Source organism: Pleurodeles waltl, chromosome 4_2 (genome assembly GCF_031143425.1).
Source record: "Pleurodeles waltl isolate 20211129_DDA chromosome 4_2, aPleWal1.hap1.20221129, whole genome shotgun sequence".
In the NCBI taxonomy this organism is placed as follows: Eukaryota; Metazoa; Chordata; class Amphibia; order Caudata; family Salamandridae; genus Pleurodeles; species Pleurodeles waltl.
In genome coordinates this window covers 180,823,805-180,841,925 of record NC_090443.1, presented here as the reverse complement: position 1 = coordinate 180,841,925, position 18,121 = coordinate 180,823,805, and positions in this window count along the sequence as shown.

Genomic DNA, 18,121 nt, shown 5'->3' with positions numbered 1-18,121 from the left:
AAAAAAGATGTATGTATGTATAGAGACTCGGATCTGCACACCATCAGCAATGCCGTGATTGGCTGGCTGCAACCTGAGAGAAAAGTTGGGGCCACCATTTTGTTTATCAGCACCCAGTACCAGGGGAAAAATAACATTGAAATCTGAAATAAGGGATCAAGATAGAGGTATCCTGATCCCATGGGACTGATGGAGGGATCTCTGAGGGACCCCTCATGGGCAGCTCTGTGTGTCACCCTGTATGAATGTGTGACAGATCCACAAATTCAGAGCCCAATTAAAAGAATACTCCACTCACACACCATTCACTCATTCATACACTCACTCACAGACCCAAAAAACAGTACTACACCCAGTCACAGACCCATATAGACACTCACACACCCACTCACATACCCACAGCGTAGGGCTGGCTGCAGCAGGGGGTTGTCTGCAGGGTTTGGCCACAGGCCAGGCCCTGTGCCAATGCCCTGCAATGCACTGCCAAAAGCCCTGTGCAGCGTGGGTTTGGTTGCATGCGAGGGCTTGGCCGCAGAGCCTAGTGGCAGTTGGATTACCGTGTGGGAAATAAAAATTACTTTAGGTTAAAAAAAAAAAACTAGAAATTCATTGAAAGAGCCAAAGGTTACAGTGACTTTATGGTTGGGAAATAGAATTAAGAAAACCATAAAAATTGACTAAAAATAAAAGGTTACAGGGACACTATATTTAGGTTCATATTTTACATTGACCAAACCATAAAAATTCAGCACTTATAGTTCTTCTTATGTCAAACTATAACATGTGCCCTCGCCATGCACTGCTAATTAACCATACACATTACGTCACTCATGATACCTTCTATGACATCATTGATAATATCACTGCGACATTTGCAATAAAATTATTGATGAGAAAACTGCATGGCAGGAGTGCGAATAAAAGTTACCTTAGGGCACAAGTTGGTATTTTTGAGATAACTATAACTTGTGAATTGCTATGTTTTTGTGTGTGTAAAATCTAAACCAAACTATAACATCCCTATAACCTCTGTTTTTAGTGAATATATATTATATATATTTACGTTTATATGTATAAGGCATGTATATATATATATATATATATGTACATATATATATATATATATATATATATATGTGTTTTTTTTTTACTGAAAAAAACAAAGGTTACAGGGACGTTATAGTTAGGTTCTGAATTTACTCATACAAATCCATATAAATTCAGCAGTAATAGTTCTTTCAAGTAACTATAACTCGCTCTCTAAGGTAACTTTAACTCGCGCCTTTGCCATGCACAGTTTTCTTATCAATAATGTTATTGCAAACATTGCAGTGATATCAAAGATGCCATACAAGATCTCATCAATGACTTAATATGTTGAGTAATTAGCTGTGCTTGGTGAAGGTGTGAGTTATAGTTACCTTAGTGCGCCACTCCACTCTATACCACTTCACTCTATGCCTCTACACTCTGTTCCATTGCACTCTGTTCAACTGCATTCTATGTCACTGCAATCTGTGCCATAGGCACTGCACCCTGCACCACTGTAGTCTACCCGGCTCTACTCTGTCACTGCACTCTAAACAAATGCATTCTATGCCATTCTTCACCACTGCACTCTATGACACTGTACTCTGCAACACTTCACTCTCCAACACTGAACTCTGCGCCACTCTACTCTACACCACTGCATTCTGCATCCCTCCACTATATGCCACTGCACTCTATGCCACTCCACTCTGCATCACCCTATGCCAATGCACTCTACACCACTACATTCTACAACATTCTACTCTGCAACATGGCACTCTATGCCACTGATCTCTATGCCACTCTACTCTGCCCTACTGTATTCTATGCTAATGCACTCTGTGACACTGCACTCTATGCCACTCTACTCTGCATCACTCCACTCCACAACACTGCTCTCTTCAGCACTCCTCTCTACACCACTGCACTGTATGTCACAGCACTCTATGGCACTATACTATGCACCACTCTATGCCACTCCACGCCACTGCACTTTACTCTACTCTGCACCACTGCACTCTATGCCACTGTACTCTATGCCACTCTACTCCACTCAACTCTGCCTGACTGTACCCTACTACGAAACACTCTAATCAATGCCAGTGCATTCTACAATGTTGCATTGCATGCTGCTAAATTCTATGCTGCTGCCCTGTAGGCCACTGCACTCGATACCACTATCCTCTGCAACACACCACGGCCAATGCGCTCTAAAGCAGTCCACTCTATGCCATTCCACTGTACACCATCATACGTGACTCCACTCTATGCTACTCCAGTGCACCATACTCTAGGCCACTCCACTCTACCTCATACTACACCAGTTGTACACCAGTGTAGCTGCTATTCAGCATAGCTAATAGTTAGTGGTGTAGAAGAGAATGGCATTGAGTATCGTAGAGTGGAATGGCAAAGAGCGGAGTAAAGTGTTGTATAGTGGAATGACAGAGAGTGGACTGCTGTTGTCGTAGTTGGACTCTTGCTCTAGGCAAGACTACTGGTTTAAGGATGACAGTAATTATGTTTGTAGGGGACTATGCCAAGCCTACAACACGTTGCAACTGTTGTCCCACACCTCCCGACTCACAAGCAGCACCTCACCAAAAACCTCAACAGTAAAAGGTGGTCTGTGGCAGCCTTTACGCATGAACTCAAGAGTGTGACATCTCAGGGAGTGTCGTGGTTAAACAGAGATTACCTCTTTCTCACATGAACAACATGTCTCAATGAAACACAGGCAATGAAGAAGATTAAATAAAGTTTCAATAGGTTTTATTTAGCAAAACTGCAATCTGCGAGAAGTTGAATGTGCTGCAATGATTAGGATAATGAACAGTGCAAGAAACAGAATGGTAAAGAGAAGAGACGTTAATACAAAGACCCCCACCATCTTGCAATATCATGAGAAGACATAAAGTATGGGATATGTCCTAACACCCTAATAATGTGAACCTAATCTCTAACCTAACGTGTTAAACCTAATCTGCCAATGCCATATCCATGAGAAGAGCCCCCCAACCCTTGTTACCTTCAAATGAGGTCTCTAGCTCAGACTCTGTGGGCACACAAAGACTGGGTCAGCATCAAGGCGACGTGCAGCATCAATAGCAGCGATGGAATCTGGTCGGAATCTCTCTGACTATCTGTGAGGAGTATTTATACAGATCTGCTTGGATCCCTGATGTATGTCTGTTCCCAAACAATAGATAACAAGACATATTTGGGCAGTAATTTATGTAAACAATTCCCTCGAAAGCGTGAAGAGGGAAAGATCCTAATGTGAACAACTACAGTTTGTTTATCTTTGCCGCTTTATATTGCCGCCTTAAAGCAGTGGCACTGATAATGCAAAGCTAAAACATGGGCCTAACTAAAAACAAGGCAGCCGTCTTAAAAGATTTAATTAAATAAATGTGCTAAAGCATGTGCAAGCAAAGTAGGGTAAAAGTCACTAGGTGACGGGGCACGAGTCTGCAAGCCAAAGGCTAAGCTAACTCCTGCATCCCATTAAAACAAACTATGATTCACTGCACCCTCCCCATTGCCGTAACAAGTATGACACCATAACTTGACGCCACCGAAGGTGAATGAATCCAAATGCTAAAAATGCTCTGGACTAAAAGCCAAAAGCATAAAAACTAGGTAAAAAATCACATTTAAAAACGTGTTAAAATCAATAGCTAAAAAACATACAAAGAGATTTAATGTCGATCATGACAAGCACAGCAGGCCAAAGTAAAAGTAATAAATGTAAACTTTGGATTTGGTATAATAAGCTAGTCATTAAATTTTCTAACAATAGTCATGATCTTTTAGAGCATCTTCGAAGCGATCGAATGGAAAGGATCTCAGAAAAGAGGCGACATCGTTAGATGTTAGATCGATCACAAGATAGGCAGACGGATCCACGGAGCAGTAGTGCATAGTAGTATCTTGTACAGGTCCACCTGCAGGAGTGGCATCTTCCATAGTGCCAAAAAGAGCCAGATCGTTTATCAAGGGTGGCTTATAAGTGGCCTCACGAATCAGCCTTAGTCTCAAGAGGCATGACTTTATATAAACCCTCATTAGGGACATCAGCAGTGCTTGGTCCCCAGGAAGCACTGGCGTAATAGCAAGTCACCGAAGAGGCACCATACGCAGCGAAAGACTGGTTGCACACTCCATAAGAGTGGTCGGAATGACAATGACCAATCACACTCCAATTCCTCCAACAAGGAAGCAGCGAAGACCTGACCCATATGTTCACGGCACAGTTGAGCTAATGGCAGCGGCTCCATTGCTTTTCGTAGCTGGAAAGACACAACCACTGCGAATCAGAAAAAATAGCAGTAGTATTCTGCCAATCAATGCCAAAATTATAGGAATGCCGCCAAACACACTTGAAAAGAGTGAATGGATGGCCGATGGGATGACTCCGAAGACAGTCTGGAAGATGGACACAAATCCAGACCCAACAGCCCTAAAAAAATGGACAATCCCAGTATTGCTCGAGGCATTGAAAATTCAGATACTAGTTCTCCAAAGTTCTTGGGGAAGTTGGTATTTAATAGGGATTGTATCTCGGCTGATGATTTTGCAATCTGGAGAGCATACTTCTTTGTAGCTGATGTCAGCGTGACTTGTTTTTGAAACAGTAGTGCCTTTAGTCTGCTCAGCTTATCGTAATTTACATTAACAGTATCAATGTGAGGCCACATTTCTGATACTTTTATCTCTCGTGTGGTGGGGATTAAAAGTTGTCTACAACACGTAACGAACTTAGAGACTGAAATTACATAGGCAATTCCTGGTTGCATACCGCAACAGCTTTGGTCGTTCAGCACCACATAACGTCCGTTCGAAAGTACATGAGATGCTGGTCGAATCAAAGGGGCGGGAACGACTAACAGTAGTCTCGCATTTGCTTCCGCTGAGAAAGACCTCTGTTTCGCCATTAAGACATTTGTATTCAAAGGGCAACTCCCACTCTTCTTTAATATAGCTATTGCCTAGTCGCCCGTACCTGCCCATAGCAAGATGTTTCAGGCATTTCGAGAAACAAAAAGTGGAAATGGGCAGATTAATGATGACATGTAGGAGCCATACTGTTAGAGGACTTTATGCAACTGTGAAAGGCAAGTGTATAAATTAAAGGCAGTGAACAATTTGCTACCGTTAATGTACTTCCATGGAATTCGGCCATTTTTCAAAGTCTGTAACGTCCAACCTAACTGCATGATGGAACGCATCTGACTTTGTCCATGTTTTAAAGAGGACATGTCTGTCTGAATAATATCAATCGCAGACAACACTATGAGGGTCATTCTGACCCTGGCGGCCGGTGGCCGCCAGGGCCACCGACCACGGGAGCACCGCCAACAGGCTGGCGGTGCTCCCGCCGACTTTCCGCTGCTCGTGTGAATCCTCCATGGCTGCGGAGCGCGCTCCGCAGCCATGAGGATTCCGACCCCCCCGGGAAAGCCGCCATGAACAGGTTGGCGGTAGGGGGGGTCGCGGGGCCCCCAATGCCCAATGCAAAGTATTTCAGTGTCTGCCTTGCAGACACTGAAATACGCGACGGGTGCCACTGCACCCGTCGCACCTTCCCACTCCGCCGGCTCGATTACGAGCCGGCATCCTCGTGGGAAGGTCGTTTTCCCCTGGGCTGGCGAGCGGTTTTTCAGCAACCGCCCGCCAGCCCAGGGGAAAACTTGTAATACCCGCCGCGGTCTTTTGACCGCGGCGCGGTATTTCGGAGGGGGGAATTCTGGCGGGCGGCCTCCGCCGCCCGCCAACATTGGAATGACCCCCTATGTTCGTTAGGGAATAAATCCTGTTGGACAGAGTGTTCATGCCATTATCAACAACAGCTAAAGCCTTTTCAAAGTTTTCCTTGTCTATTTGCCTTAAATTCTCAGCAGCTTCTAACTGAGAAAGCTTCCAGATCTCATTATACATAGCATAGATGAATCTTTTAGAGTGCGGCTTGCTAGGACCTAACAAAAAGTCCTGCAAGTCTACATCTTCAGAAAGGGTGTTAAGATGCTCTTTAACTGCGGCTAACAAATTAGACTTTACCCATTGTAGTCACAGCTTACCCACACTGTATGTTGTAATTATTCCCGTTTGTTGACCCGATACAAAGCGATGGTCTGGCCGGCTAATCTTGAAACCCCCTGAGGAATTCAAAAACGTGCCTGACATCCATTGGTGTCTATTGGACAAAATAACCACCTGCAGTGTTTGAAAAGTGAAGAGTTATAGGTCCAGCCGGAAACTTTGCTTCTGGCTCTTCCTCACTGACATTCAGGAAGAATTGCCAATCATTAAACTTTGCCGGTGTGGGGATACTGGGCGTGTTCATTTCTTTTATTTTTGCTAACCCCAGACAGGATATATGTTGAATAGTGTCATTTAAAAAATAATTTGCACCGGAATCAGACATGCTCTAAATAAAGCTTCCCTACCCTGTATTTGCCAATCTTGTGTTCCTCATACACTTTTTAAATCAGCAGTGTTCCTCCAGTATTCGTAACCTTCAACTGCAAGACTGGAAACAAAGGAGACTGAATAAATCAGTTTTGTATCAGTTAGCAAAATGTTCCTAATTTTGGAAGGAGGTAACTTGAAATAATTTGACTCTGGATCTTTTGTGTCACGCCCAGAAAAGTAAGTACATTTATCTAAATAACGTTTTGGGCTACTGTGGTGTAGAGCAGTGTTCCCACTGTGTGTAGTTAAGTATTGGTTTGTGTCTAGTGGCACGGTGCGGGTAGTAATGTCCCCAGTTATTGTAGCAGAACATTTCCCCATAATTCGTTGTACAGTATGTCTATATACATCATAACTTTCAAACACTGAATAGTCTTTCATTTCAGTTAACATAGAATCAACTGTCTGGACATCCCAATCATCAGATACAACACCAGGTGTAATTACATCAGTCATAGAAATTGTGAATACATATGGGATTTGAATGACCTCATTAGGCCCATATATATCAAATGGAACATTGTCCCATACAATCCCATCAGGAATTGGTACAGCTGAAATATTCACGAGGGACAAGTCTCTTCGGACCTTATGTGAGGAATGATATGGAGTTAAGATTTCATCCACAAGGTAAACCGGGGAGCGTTCAGGAAGATAATGATTTATGAGCAAAAAGAAAACAGTCACAAACCCATTCCATAAAAACAATGCAGAAAATGCTAAGCAGAACCATAAATAGTTCCATGTGTGAATAAAATAGTTATTTTTAAGCCAGAGGTACAGCTTACCTGTCTTTGAAACATTTTCAATTACTGGAGTGGATCAGTCTGAAGACAAGTCATCAATGTCGATGAAATAACCAGAGGCAGTCTCTGCATTACTGGTGGATGGATCCAGTTTGCGTGGTGGCTCATAGTAGATGGTGTCGTCAGTCTGTGTAGTGTTGGTGTAGAAAACAGCCAAATCTTGGACAAGTGCGTCGTTGACGTGCTAACTGGAATCAGCAAGAGCTCATTTTCCACCCTCACCACAGTTGAGGAGGTATTTGTAGCATCATTGGACATTGTTGTGTAGTCCAAAGTAGTGTTGATATTTCTACTTTGAAGAGGTATGTCCTGTTGGGTAGTGAAAGGGGACCAGGAACTACCCAAGGGACCTCTTGATCTACTGTGCAGGATCGGCCACATGGTGAACTTTGATGTCATCAATGGAAATTAATCTCTTTGCCTTGGAACCGGGCAGCGGTGGCAAGATGACAGTTCTGATACCTTGTACTCCCAGGACTGGGTCCGGTGCTCTGTAGGACGGACCAAATTCCTTTTTTACAGCCATCTTCTCACAAACCAGATCCCAGACTTTAGGAATCCAGCCAGTGGAAGTTGTTGGTAAATCCCTTATTCCTAAGGTGGCAGCACTGGCAGATGAGTTCCTGAAGCTCCAGTAAAACAGCGAGAGGTTCATTTATGTAAAAAGGTGTGTCTGCTGCCACCAAACCAGGGCCATAAAGATCTGGGACATATATAGGTATCCAAAAGAGAACCTCGTAGGGAGTGCATCCCCCCAAGAACCGTCTGAGCAGATTATCCAGTGCTCTCAGGACCCCATATAGGTGATGAAGCCAACTACGGCCAGAACCTAATACTCTATCTGTTAAGGACTGCTTTAGATCATGGTTCCACCTCTCCACAACCGAATTTCCCTCGGGATGGTATGGTGAGGAGTAATGGAATTCAACACCCATCGTCCCCATGGTGTCCCTGAATGCCTTAGAGGCAAATGCAGGGCCCTGGTCCGAATGGAATGCTGCAACCACATATGTACCAATAAAGATCAGCAAGTCTTTCATAACAGATTGAGCATCAGCCGACCACTGAGGCCATACCCACAGGAATCTAGAACAAGAACCTACAGCAACTAAGAAGTATTGGTATGCACCATCAGGGTGAAGTGGACCGCAATGGTAGAGGTACACACATTGTAGTGGCCTACTGGACACTAAGAGGGATGTCTGTGGTGGGCATTTGATTTTTGATCCCTTAATTTGCTGGCAAATGTCACAACAAAGGACGTACTCTTTTGCCTGTTTGTAAATACCTGGCCATCAGAAGCATTTCTGTAAGAGTGTTACTGTGGCCAAAACACCAGCATGAGCAGAAGCGACCCCCTCATGAGCTGCTTTTATTAGATCTAATCTCTTGTCTTGATTGGGGATCACTCGATCTCCAACCCCAGGAAGTTTTGCGTATGCAACATTCTGTGCACTGATGTGGTGAGAATATTTTGTAGGGTATGCTTTTGGAAGAGACCTGCCTTCAGCCGAAGCTTCATGGCAGTCAAAATTTCATTATCCAATCTCGTCTGGGAATGCGTCACTGCAGCCATAGAAGCCATAGCTACTGCAGATCTGGCTGCTTCATCAGCCAAAGTATTGCCGATAACGTGTACTCCTACATGTTTGTGGCCCAATATATGTACTACATGGACACAAGATAGCTTATCCTTAAGATCGGCCACCCTCCCCCACAGTGTTTTGTGTTTTATGGTGTTCCCTTTGGAATCTCTAAACCCATTCAGTTTCCAATGATTGAGGTAATAATTGTAGGACTGGATGCAGTAGTATGAGTCACAGACAATTAAAGTCAGCAATTCTGGCTCTGTGTGTTCTAGTGCTAAAATAAGGGCTTTGAATTCAGCCAGTTGAGCTGTGCAGTCCCCTAGGGTCTGCGTGTAGGTATTGTGAGGGTGGAAAACTCTATCCTTCATCACTCCACTCACAGTTAGGCAAGCGGCTGAATATTGATGTTTGGTACCCACAGCTGGTTGTGCTGAACCATCAGTGTAAATGACAGTATGGTATCTGTCAAGTGGCAATATATCTAGAGGAGCGGGGTACTCCTGTTCGTATTGGAGAAATTTTTGTGTCTTAAGTTTTGGATCAAAGATGTAGTCACCATTGGTGGCAGTCAGAGAGGATGCCCACTGACTCCAGCGTGGATGTAATGCTTTAGCATTAGGAACGCTTGCTTTGGTGACGACCTCTAAGGCTGACACCGGGGGTAGCGACAATCATGCGTTTCCCTTGGGAAAGTGGTCTCTCCTTAGTGACAGCCATCTGAACTGCAGCTAAAAAAAAATCTGTAAGTGCACAACGTTGTTTTGCATTGGAGTATAAATGTGATTTATATGCTATGGGCACTGTGTCGCCTTCGTTAGAGGTGACGATAGTGAACCCAGTGGAACTAGCAATTATTCTGATGACCAAATTTGTTTTGTTGTCACGTGTGTGCAAGTGTTTTGCTTCTAGCATGTCCTGTTGCAATTCCCTAAGGATTCGTGTGTGTTCAACTGTCCAGTGTCTGCTAGAAAAATCAGCGTGTATTAAGTCATAGAGTGGCTTGAAACGTTGTGCGTAGTCAGGAATATAAGTTCTGCCAAAGTTGAAGAAACCTAGTAAAGACTGTAGTTTCTTGAGAGTGTTAGGTGGTTGTAGTTGTGCACATTTCTCTAGAAAGTGTGGGGCCAGGCTCTTCCCCCGTTGGGTAGCTCGTATCCCAGGAAGGGTACGCTGAGAAAGGCTATTTTACTTTTCTTAAAGTTGAATTTGTAACCGAGGGCTGGCTGCCAATCCTAAAATGATCTGATTGACCGTGGTAAGATGAATGTCGAGGCTGTCATCTGTGAGGTAAATATCATCCACATAAGACAACACCTCGGGATCAATATCATGCAATATTGTGTTACTCGGGCTGAGAACCGCCCTTGGCTGTTCTTGTAGCCTTGGGGCAAACAGCAGAAGCGTTTCTGTGAGCCAAATGAGAATGCACTCAGGTCCCGACTTTCATGTGCTAAGTTCTGGCAAAAAAAAACTGTTGGAAATATCCAACGTTGTTTTTTATTTTTTAGGCACTGTATTGTTAATTAGTGCTGTTCTACGTGAATTTTGTATAGCGTATGTACGTGTATGACTGTTCAAGTGTCTGTAGTCTAAGACTGTTCTGTAGGAATGGTCGGGTTTTGCAACTGGGAATAATGGGTTATTCATTGCAGAGACACAGTGCACAATACTCTAGGCCACTCCACTCAACGGCATTCTACACCAGTTGTACACCAGTGTAGCTGCTATTCAGCATGGCTAAAAGTTAGTGCCGTTGAGGTGAATGGCATTGAGTGTCGTAGAGTGGAATGGCAAAGAGAGGAGTAAAGTGTTGTAGAGTGGAACGACAGAGCGTGCTGTGTATTGCATAGAATGGATTCACATAGTGGTGTACAGTGGAATGGCATAGAGTGGACTGCTGTAAAGTGCATTGGCATAGAGTGTTGAAGAGGATAGTGGCATAAAGTGTTCCTGAACATGGATCGGAGCCACGTTGCGATCCATGCCCAGGAAACCCCACTAGACACCAAGGATGTCATCTGGGGGCGTCTGCCACCTTGAAAATGGATAATGACTGGGGGGTCCACCCTTTAGAAAATGGGCCAACAACCTGGTCCAATAAAAAAAAAACAATATATGTGTTTACCCCTGGGGGGCAATCGCAAACCCCAGGGCTTAAACTAATTACATTAAAAATAAAAAATGAAATTGACAGGGAATCGCCCATGAGCACGGCTGGAGGACATTTTGTTTTTAAATATTTCTTTTATAGATGTGTGGTTTTCCTGGGGGCCACGATCGTCCCCCAAGGAAACCACACAGCTATTAAATTATATAAATTATATATATATATAGAGAGAGAGAGAAAGATTGAGAGGCTCCATAGAGGGTGAGGAATCTCATATATATATATATATATATATATATATATATATATATATATATATATATGTAGAGAGAGAGAGATCATTTTTGTCATTGCAAGTGTGGTTTTCCTGGGGGCTGCGATCGGCCCCCACAGAAGCCACACACACAAATAAAAGTGATCTCTTTATATATCTGGAGAGGGAGGCACTCTATTCCTATATATGTGTATAGGTTTTACATATACGTACATTTTACTGATGACGCTGGATGCAAAGTAGATGCAGCCAACTTTTTGCCAATTGACTACATCCATCTATTTTTGGATGTTGACTTCCTTCAGCAAATTGTGCAGCAAACAAATTTGCATCCTGAATAATTTCTTATGGAGCATGGAGGCACTCTAGGGCCCTGTTCTAGGGCAAGCCAGTGGACTCCCACTTCGCTGGTGGAGTTGAAGATAGTTTTGGGCCTTACGCTCAAACTGGGTTTAGTGCAGAAACCCATCTTGCAGTCCTGCTAGACGACTCGCATGGTTTGGGTAACCCCTATTGTCGCACAGGACCATGACAGGGAAGACCCAAATTGTATTGTGGAGATATCAAAATTAGCTATCACAAACAACCTGGTTTTGTAAGGGGGGCACCTGCGTTTTGGGTCCTTGGCTCTTTGGTCATATAGGAAAACCTACCAAACCCAGACATTTCTGAAAACTAGGGATAGTCCACAGAGGTGTGGCTGGTGTCGATTCCCCAAGGTTTTTGTACCCAGAATACCCTCCAAAGGTGAAACATTGAATAAAAACTCTATTTTTCCTTGCATTCCTGTCACACAAACTACAGGAATATGCAGGGATCCACAAAATTCCTACCACCCGGCATTTCTCTCTTGTCCTGATAAAAATGCTATCCCACTTGTGTGCCTGTGTCTGGTGCCTGTATAAGGAGTGGATCACCCCAGGGTCAACATTAGTAGCCCTCATGAAGGATAACCATTGACCGTTGGGTGATCCATTCCTGTCATGGGCAGAAAGCCCAGGCACACCAATGGGGTAGCGTTTTTATTGGGACAAGTTGGGGAACGCTGGGTGGTAAGCAGTTTGTGGATGCCTTTATATTCCTGTAGTTTACAGCACAGAAATTCAGGGGAAAATAGTGTTTTTATTCAATGGTTTACCTCTGCAGGGCACTCTGGGAAAAAAAATGTGGGAAATCCTCACAAAGGATACCTCCCTGGACTTCAGTTGATGTCTACTCTACAGAAATATCTGGGTTTGATAGGTTTCCCTAAATGGTTTCCAATTCCAGACCTAATTAGTACACTCACCTTAGTTATCATTATCCCCACATTACGTTTTGGGACCTTCCCTGTCATGGGTACTTGGCCTTCCCACAAAAGTGAGGTAACATTTTTATTGGGGGGACTTGGGGGAATGCTGGGTGGAAGGAAGTTTGTGGCTCCTCCCAGATTCCAGAACTTTGCCGCACCAAAATGTGAGGAAAAAGTGTTTTTTTAGTCCAATTTTGAGGTTTGCAAAGGAGTCTGGGTGAAAAAACCCAGTTTTCTGATTTAAGTCTGTCTGTTCCTGAAAGCTGGGATGATGATGTTTTTATCACCACAAACCTTTCGTTGATTCCATTTGTAGGGAAAAAACAGATGCTTTCTTCTGCAGCACTTTTTTCCCGTTTTTCCCCCCAAAACCCCAAATTCTAGCTGTATTTTGACAAATTTTTCAGTCTCCTCCAGGGAAAGCCACAAACTCTGGGTACCTTTAGAATCCTCAGGATGTTAGGAAAAAAAGGATGCAAATTTGGTGTGGATAGCTTTTGTGAAAAAAAGTTATGGTGCCTAACCTGAAGTACCCCAAACAGCCAAAAAAGGACTCAGCACTAGGGGGGTGGTGAGGGCCAGCAGCTAAGGGGTTAAAAGTATTTGTTTCCAAGACACTTCAGAAATAACAAAAAATGTGCTTCATTTGTGTTTCTAATTCTGATATATTCTTAAATATGTATAGTTTATTTATATTTAAATGTTGTCCCGTGCTAGGAAAAAAAACTCTTTCCTACCCCCACTATCCAGAATGATTGTCGCATAAATCTCTCACTTGGAAGTCAGAGAAAGAAAAGTAAACAATAGTCCTCGGAAGACAGTGCCTGATATTTGACCTCGGTCTTTGAAAAAACAGAAAATGTGACAATCTAAGAACAAGATTTACAGGTCTGTTTCCAGAAAGGGAGCACTTAGAAGGATATTGTAAATAAGGTTTGGTCAAGGGAAGGCATAAGCTGGACAGCCTTAAACAAATAAAGTGAGCAAATATGAAACAAGCAAATGCAAGTTACAAACCACAAAGCCAATGACATGCAACAGGGAGAATGTATTCCTAGGTCAGCTTTCAGAATGTCCCCAAGAGGTCTTTAGCAAACAATACAGCTACTGGTAGACAGCCACCTGAAAACTAAGGGACATATTCGTGAGGTTTGTAGCACAGGGCAGCAGAGTAAGTCACCTTGCTGAGTTCTCCTGTGTCACAGGGAAAGGCAGGAATTTGCCGTAGTTATCCACTACTGCGCATTTATTTCCTTTTCCCCTGAAATGGTGCCCTTTTGCAGCCTATTGCCAATGCAAACACCCTTGCATCAAAGTCTAAGGGTGCCTGCGTTGCATGCAGGACTGTGTTGTGCAGGAAGAGGCACCTTCCTACACAAAAACAATCCTGAGAGGCATTTTCCCTTTTTTTTTATATGTGCTGCAGAATGCAACACACATAGAAAGAGGAAAAAATGAGGAGAAATAAAGGCATTTCTCCTCATTACGCCTGTCTTGGGGAGGTGTATTTTTTAGTGCATTCCCAGGCTTACCAGGTTTGGCAAATCTCGAAAAGCGTCAAAAACCATGGAAGTTACACAGGAACATCCATGTAATGCCTCCCTTTGCGCAGAGCAATGTATTGCAGTGATTTGTGCTGCCTTGAATTACTCCATATTTTTGGAGTCATTCAAAGCCATGCAAAGTAGCTTTGCGTGGCTTCAAAAATATGACTTAGATGTTTGTGCCAAGCATGTACCAGGTTGCCTGGTGCAAGCATGGTGGAACCCCCTAGTCACTATCCCTCTAGAGGTTTCTGCCCTGCCAGCCACTCCAGTTTTACATCGTAGTGAGAAATGTCCACCTAGATTAGTTTTGTTACAGAACTTTGACAGAAAGCATTTAGAGTTGTTGGATTCTTCTAAATCTGCTCTGAAAGTTGGTTCAGAAATGATCACTCCCTTTACAAGGTTTAGTACAAACAATTGGATTTTAACACTGATGTTGTCACTAATTTTTCCCCTGAGCTTGGCACAGCAAGTGCCTTACATCTGTTTTCATCTCCTTGCTTAAATTTAACATTTATTTAATAGCCGGCCCCAAAAAAACATAAGGAATGAAATTTATAATTTTTCAGCAGCTCATCAGTTTTCTAAAGAGGATGAATCGGTATGCTTAAAATGTAGTTCATAAGATACAGGGTCAAAGCCAGAAGAATCTGTGCTTAATATATTATCCTTAAAGCAGATCAGGGTTACCCGGAAGAGCTAAGCCGAATTCGGAGGTGTGGTCAAGATTTTTACATTCCAAATTGGGTTTGGGTGACAACCAATCAGGGGAACCTTTAAATACCTTCGCCTCCTGATACTCTGCTCTAGTCTACAAATCTAGAGAAAGATATGGCAAGAATTGATTGGATAATATAGAAATGCTAATTTTTATAAACCATGTTGGGGAAAAGGGTGAAGAATTCTATGTCTTAGAAAGCACCATTAGGTTCCACCTTTGGAAATAAGCCAAACAAATCCCTGAGTATTCGAATTAATGTTAAAAAAAAGCTATAGTCACAACACCTAAATGATAATAGAAATGTTCTTCCTTCACCAAATCAGAAGGCCTCTCACCTGTCTAGATCATCCTGAGCAAATAATATTTGAATAAAAAAGAAACAATTAGTATCCAGAGGTCAGGGTAACAATGAGAACGATAGTAAAGTAGGGTACAGGATAGAGGCAAAGATTGATGAAGGCTCTGTTGGAGGGGGTTCAGACCTATTATTTTTAAGGCATCAGTGAAAGCTAAAACGTAAGCTGAATCGAACTAAGCTCCTTTAAGCCTTTCAAGTGACGGTGGCCCTAAAAGATATTATTTCTGGGATTTTAATTTTGGTGGGCTTTTGCTTATTAAATTAGCAAGGGTACGAGAGTTCTGTTTTACTCTAAACTGGTCACTTATGCAATTCAAGAAGCTAAGGCAGAGGTATACACATTGGTCATCAAGTCAATCGACCGTCCACTCAAGATTGGTAATGATAAATCTCATAATTTAGAGCAAACCTCTCCCTTTGTAACTCACGATTGCGGGCTGGTTTCCTCCCAAATTGGGTTGTATGCTTCTCTGTGAAATAAACGCTTTAAGAAGGAGAAGGGCCTGCGTGGATGTGTAGATTTACCTAGAAGAAAAATTATAGGATCATTACAAAATGATTTGTTTGAAAATATGCCCAATCTTACAACTTCTTCTCCTAGTCAATTGATTTAGTCCAGTGGCAGCCTATGGGGAAAAGGTCCTTTGCGTGATTGTTAGGTAGAGGGGCAGTCTGTAAACACAAGTGTCCTGATAAGGAAGAATCATGGTTTTAACCCCTTTGCTGCCAGGCCTTTTCCCCGTCAGGTGCCAGGCCCTTTTTTGGCTATTTGGGGCAGTGAAATGTTTTTTTTTTTTTTTTTAATGGAAAAAAAGGGCTGCAGAAGAAGGCTTTTGTTTTTTTCCCTGAAAATGGCATCAATAAAGGGTTTGCATTGCTACAATCACCAGCTTCCCAGCTTTTAGGAACAGGCAGAACTGAATCACAAAACCCACATTTTTCAACACAATTTTGGCATTTTACTGGCACATACCCCATTTTTACGATTTTTTGCGCTTTCAGCCTCCTTCCAGTCAGTGACAGAAATAGGTGTTAAACCAATGCTGGATCCCAGACACCTAAACATTTCTGAAAAGTAGAAAGTAGACAAAATTCGGAATTCAGCAATGGGTGATTTGCGTAGATCCTACAAGGGTTTCCTACAGGAAATAACAACTGAAATAAAAAACTATTGAAATTGAGGGGAAAAAATCAGCAATTTTAGTCTATGTTTTACTCTGTAACTTTTTCCTGCAATGTCAGATTTTTTATAGCAATATACCGTTATGTCTGCTGGACTCTTCTGGTTTTCAGGGATATATAGGCCTTGTAGGTTCATCAAGAACCCTAGGTACCCAGAGCCAATAAATGAGCTGCACCTTGCAGTGGGTTTTCATTCTATACCGGGTATACAGTAATTCATTTGCTGAAATATAAAGAGTGAAAAATAGGTATCAAGAAAACCTTTGTATTTTCAAAATGGGCACAAGATAAGGTGTTGGAAAGCAGTGGTTATTTGCACATCTCTGAATTCTGGGGTGCCCATACTAGCATGTGAATTACAGGGCATTTCTCAAATAGACATCTTTTTTACACACTGTCTTATATTTGGAAGGAAAAAATATAGAGAAAGAGAAGGGACAATAACACTTGTTTTGATATTCTATGTTCCCCAAGTCTCCCGATAAAAATGGTACCTCACTTGTGTGGGTAGGCCTAGTGCCACTGACAGGCAATGCCCCAAAACACAACATGGACACATCACATTTTCCCAAAGAAAACAGGTGTTTTTTGCAACGTGCCTACCTGTGGATTTTGGCCTCTAGCTCAGCCGGCACCTACGGAAACCTACCAAACCTGTGCATTTTTTTAAACTAGAGACCTAGGGGAATCCAATACAGGGTGACTTGTGGGGCTCTCATCAGGTTCTGTTACCAACAATCCTTTGCAAACCTCAAAATTTGGCAAAAATACACGTTTTCCTCACACTTTGGTGACAGAAAGTTCTGGAATCTGAGAGGAGTCACACATTTCCTTCCACCTAGTGTTCCCCCAAGTCTCCCGATAAAAATGGTACCTCACTTGTGTGGGTAGGCCTAGTGCCCGCGACAGGAAATGCCCCAAAACACAAAGTGGACAAATCACATTTTCTCAAAGAAAACAGAGGTGTTTTTTGCAAAGTGCCCACCTGTGGATTTTGGCCTCTAGCTCAGCCGGCACCTAGGGAACCCTACCAAACCTGAGCATTTTTAAAACTAGAGACCTAGGGGAATCCAAGATGGGGTGACTTGTGGGGCTCTCGCCAGGTTCTGTTACCCAGAACCCTTTGCAAACCTCAAAATGTGGCTAAAAAAACACTTTTTCCTCACTTTTCGGTGACAGAAAGTTCTGGAATCTGAGAGGAGCCACACATTTTCTTCTACCCAGCGTTCCCCCAAGTCTCCTGATAAAAATAGTACCTCACTTGTGTGGGTAGGCCTAGCGCCACCGACAGGCAGTGCCCCAAAACACAATGTGGACACATCACATTTTCCCAAAGAAAACCGGTGTTTTTGCAACGTGCCTACCTGTGGGTTTTGGCTTCTAGCTCAGCCGGCACCTAGGGAAACCTACCAAACCTGTGCATTTTTTAAAACTAGAGACCTAGGGGAATCCAAGACAGGGTGACCTGTGGGGCTCTCACCAGGTTCTGTTACCCAGAATCCTCTGCAAACCTCAACATTTGGCTAAAAAAACAAGTTTTCCTCACATTTCGGTGACAGAAAGTTCTGGAGTCTGAGAAGAGTCACAAATTTCCTTCCACCCAGTGTTCCCCCAAGTCTCCCGATACAAATGGTACCTCACTTGTGTGGGTAGACCTAGTGCCCACGACAGGAAATGCCCCAAAACACAAAGTGGACACATCACATTTTCTCAAAGAAAACAAAGGTGTTTTTGCAAAGTGC